The sequence below is a fragment of the Helianthus annuus genome, chromosome 3 (genome assembly GCF_002127325.2).
Source record: "Helianthus annuus cultivar XRQ/B chromosome 3, HanXRQr2.0-SUNRISE, whole genome shotgun sequence".
Taxonomy (NCBI): Eukaryota; Viridiplantae; Streptophyta; class Magnoliopsida; order Asterales; family Asteraceae; genus Helianthus; species Helianthus annuus.
Window position 1 is genome coordinate 93,161,537 of NC_035435.2, and position 5,266 is coordinate 93,166,802.

Sequence of the window (5,266 nt, forward strand, 5' to 3'; positions counted from 1 at the left end):
TAGTTAGAGCGAATGAGAGATGGTATTGTGCTCAGGTGTGAACGTTTGTCCAGAACATGCGCTTATGTTGCGCTTTTCTTTCTTTTTTCCAAACTGTTCATGAGGTGTACAATGTTTACCATTTTGTTTTCGCGCGAACCAAAGGAATTTAATGCAATTTGTAACAAACAGTGATCATGAAAAATAGTGTTCGTATTAATAAAGCGCCAGGCTTACAATATGAAAATGGGAAACATATTGCCTGCGAGTGAGTTGTCTTACATGTAACACCTGCGCAGCTGCTGCGCGTTCCAGGTGCGGGGCACCAGAGTCCCGTCAATTCTCTTAAGGGTATATGCCCCCTTGCCTAGGACTTCATTGATGACATATGGTCCTTCCCACCTTAGGGCCAATTTGCCCGGTTTCTCCGCATTTGATGCTTCATTGTCGCGTAAGACGAAATCCCTGGGAATAAAAGTGCATACGCGTACGCGCGCATTATAATATTTTTTTGAGTTTGGACTTGTACCTTGCTTCAGTGATGGTGGCGTTTTCGCGCCGTTCTTCAAGAAGGTCTAAGTCCATTCTTCGTTATTGCTCATTATTCTGCTTTTCCATGGCTATCATGCGTGGTGACGGAAGACCAACTTCGGCTGGAATTACTGCTTCCGAGCCGCAAACCAGGCTAAACGGGGTTTCTCCCGTGCTAGTCTTTGGCATTGTACGGTGTGCCCATAGGATGCTGGGGAGTTCGTCGACCCATCCCCTACGCGCTGTTCCAAGTCTCGCTTTTATGCCATCAACGATCTGTTTATTTATACTTTCTACTTGACCGTTCGCTTGTGGATGCGCGACGGAGGCGAAATGATGCTCGATCTTCATCTCTTTGAACCATTTTTGAAGATCTTCTGATGCGAAGTTTGTGCCATTGTCCGAGATGATACGCAATGGTAATCCAAACCTGCAAATGATATGTTCCCATATAAATTTGCGGATTACCATTGCTGTGGTTGAGGCCAAAGCTTTGGCTTCTACCCATTTGGTGAAGTAATCGACCGCAACGATGATGAATTTTACTGCGCCTAGCGCATCAGGGAATGGGCCAACAAGATCGATGCCCCATTATCGAAATGGCCAAGCGGATGTGACTAGCACTAGCGGATTTTTTGGTCGGAGCGTCTTTGGCGCGTGGCGTTGCCATGCTGTGCATTTTCGTAAGATCTCTACTGTATCTACGTGCATTCCCGGCCAATAATATCCTGCGCTCATTATTTTAGCTACTACCATACGTGGACCAGCATGTATTCCACACAAGCCTTCATGGATTTCTCTGATCAGGTATTATGCGTCTGTCTTGTCAACGCATCTAAGTAACGGTCCCATGAATGACTTCCTGTAAAAGAATGTCGTCTGCCATTTCGTAGTTTACTGCTTTATTCTGAATTTTCCTGGCTTCTGCTTTTTCCTCTGGGAGTTTCCCGTGTTGTAGGTACAAAATGATCGGGGACATCCACGATGGATTGCCGATCTCTATGATGTTGACTTGTTTGAGAGGAACAGAGGGGTTGGACAGTACCTCTATGCGCACCTCTTTTGCTAAGTGTTTGAAGCTGGTCGCGGCCAGTTTGCTCAATGCGTCTGCATGCTTGTTTTCACTTCTGTTTATATGATTAACCCCGAATGTCTGTAATTGGCTGATTAATGCCCGCGCTTGTTCAAGGTATAATGCCATAGTTTCTCCTTTAGCATCATAATGGCCATTAACTTGCTCGGCCACTAGCTTTGAGTCGACGTTGGCTTCAAGGTTCCTTGCTCCCATTTTAAGTGCTAGGCGGAGATCTGCCAAGAATGCTTCGTATTCGGCTTCGTTATTTGTACTTCGGAAATCCAAGCGTATGGCGTATGTAAGTTCGTGATCGTCAGGACTGACTAATCGTAGGCCTGCGCCGGCTCCGTCATCACTGGAAGCGCCATCTGTGTGTAAGGTCCACACCCTATCATCGAAAACAGGAATAGGGTTCTGGATTGCTTCGCATTCTTGAACTTTATCGATGGGAACTTCCGTGGCAAAGTCTGCCAGAACTTGCCCTTTAATTGCCGGTCTTGGTCTATACAAGATATTATATCCCCCTAGCTCAACAGCCCATTTAGCCATCCTTCCCGCTACGTCGGGCTTGGATAAGATTTGGCCCAAATGATAATTGGTGAGAACTGTGATGACATGGCCTGAAAAATACCTGCGTAGGCGTTGTGTTGCATGTACTAATGCCAAGACTAGCTTTTCTATCATCGAGTAACGAGTTTCTGGGCCGGTGAGCATCTTACTTATATAGTAAATTGGGGTCTGGATGTTTTCTCGTTCTACCATCAATACGGCTCCTACTGCTACTTTCGCCGCAGATAGGTACAGGATTAATGGTTCTTTTTCTTTTGGTGCAGTCAGCGTTGGTAACTGAATTAAATACTCTTTCATTTGTTTGAATGCTGCTTCTGCTTCGGGTGTCCACTGAAAATCAGTTTTCTTTGCGCAATTCCGTAGCGTGCTGATGAATGGGTAAGACCTTGCCGCATGATTAGCCAAGAATCTGCTTAAGGCCGCTAAGCGCCCAGCAAGTCTTTGCATTTCTTTTATTGTTGCGGGCGATGGCATTAGCTGAATGGCCTGAATTTTTTCTGGATTTACTTTAAACCCATCTCTTGTGACTATAAAGCCCAAAAATTTCCCCTCTTCCATGCCGAAAGAGCATTTTGTTGGATTTAACTTCAGGTTTACGTTGCGCAATGAGTCGAACGTGCGCTGAATATTGTTGAGCATTGTGTCTTCTTCGTGGCTCATGATGACGAGGTCATCCATGTATACCTCGACTATCTTGCCAATGTCGCCTTTAGAAAACTTTGTCCATCAAGCGTTGGTAAGTTGCGCCTGCGTTGCGCAAGCCAAAGGGCATTTAGTGTAACAGAAGATGCCCTTGTCTGTGCGAAATGCAGTTTTATCTTCGTCTTCTTCCTTCATCTGGACCTGATGATATCCCTTGTAGCAGTCAAGAAAACACTTCCATCTGAATGACGATAGAGAGTCGACTTTTTTGTCTATCTCCGGAAGTGCGTAACAATATCTTGGGCACGCTTTATTCAGGTCTTTGAAGTCGACGCACATTCTCCATCCGCCACTATGTTTCTGTACCATTACTGGGTTGGCGACCCATGTATGGTATTTAACTTCGCGTAAGATTCCCGCGTTGAGTAATTCTGTTACCTGTTCGTCCATGGCTTTTGCTTTTTCTTCGCTAAAGCTACGCCTCCCCTGAGCAACAGGTTCTGCTGTTGGTTTGATATTCAAGCAATGTTGCGCTATGTCGCGTGGAACCCCCGTCATGTCTGCTGGGCACCACGCGAATATATCTTTGTTGTTGGTCAGCAACTCTTTTAATTGTTCCCGCGTTGCTGGTGAAATGGTGTGTCCTAGCAGGATGGTATGTTCTGGGTATTCGCTGTTCAGGTCCCATTTCTCTGGCTCATTTGGTGTCGAAGGTTTGGCTACCTTTGCCGGTGGTTCGTCATCTACATACATGACCTCCTTGCTTGAGTATAGGATTGCTACTCCAGTCTCCGTTGGAAATCCGCAAGCAGCGTGCGGAATAGAGGTGATCATACTTAATTCTCTTTGTAACCTTCTCCCGAGCAAGACATCATGTCGTGATGTTGCCGGCATGACCATGAAATTTACTGTGACTGTTCGTGAATGCTCACCATCTGATAGAGTCACCGGGAAAGCTATCTGTCCCAATGGGAATACAGCTTCGTTACAAAATCCGGTGAGAGGAAAATCAACCGGTTCTAAACATGCTTTGTCTTCTGGATCGAGCTGTTTAAAGCATTGCTCGTAGATGATGTCCATCGAGCTTCCTGGATCTATAAACATATAGTCTGTTCGGTAATGGCCGAAGATGCCAGTAATGATTACTGGTCGTTCTTCCCGAGGGCCTCCAGGGACAACAGGAAACACAACTTGTTGTTCCCTCCAATGTTGATCATGACTCCGCTTATGTGGTCCCCGTGATGGACCTCCTTGAACCATGTTCATCTGTTTTGGTTTGATTTTCTGATAACTGTTATTTCTGGATTGTTGACGTATATCCACATTACGACTAGATTGGATGTCCCCATGACGAGGTGTTGGTGGGTCCAATACTATGGTGTCAATTTCTTCACCAGATCTAGTGTTTGGGGAATCAGATCCGGTAATTTGCATAACAATTGTGTTTAAAGCAATCCGGCATCTGTTAAACCAATATTCTGGGGATCTCTCCATGATTGGATCCGAGAAATTCTTTCTGTCTGAACGACCGTTGTTTTCGTTTGTTCCCATGATTCCGTTAATCTGGGTATTTTGGGTTGTAGAACCCTTGAACTCAGATCGAGGACCTGATGGGTGAGATAATGAATTCTCTGCCATGTGAAAACAGAGAATAAAAAAGAACTGAATCGAAACGAGATGAAAACTGAAAAAACAGAGGAATCGGCGGGCGCCAATGAAGAAACACTAGATAAATGGTCGGAACCGAAATATCTAGGGGGTTTGAATCCGCATAAAAGGTTAGCTTCCACTCGACTGATTCAGATCCGATTGATCTTCTTCTCCGATAGCTCTGCAAAAAAGAGCACCGTTATTCTCGTCAAGGGGAGAAGAGGGTTCTCTCCTTGACCCGACTCCGGTGTGAGAATAAGTATTTGTATGAAGAAGAAGATGATGTATTTGGTAAGTGTGTGTAACTTGTTCCGTACCTGGGTTTTATCTCTTATTTATAGCCGGGAGTCATTTGGGCAGGAAAACCTGTTAATGAAAAGTTAACGGAAGATGCTAACCCCGTAAGCGGTTACATTTCCTTCCGTTAAGCTTTCTGATCTGAGGTGAGAGCACACGGATCGTGATTTAGATCGAAGGCTGGGGATAGGCCACGTGTAAAGTGATCAAATGGAGATTACTCTCCATTTGCATACTTCCGTTGTGACCCTAGGGACGTATGAGGTGGTAACACGTGTCCATTCGGTTGTAACCGTCTTGGTGGTGCACGATTGTATTCCTTCTAGAAGATTACTGCTGTAATCTGGTGTGTCACCTTTATCGTGTGGAGACAGGTGGATAAATAATTCTCAAGTCTGAGTAAATAATATCCAAGTCTGGATATAAAGGCGGGAGTATTTAGGATTTTCATCCTTTATTTATGGGAGAAAGCGCAAAGGTTTATGATTCCCTTTGGGCGCGCAAGTGTTGACATCTTTTCTG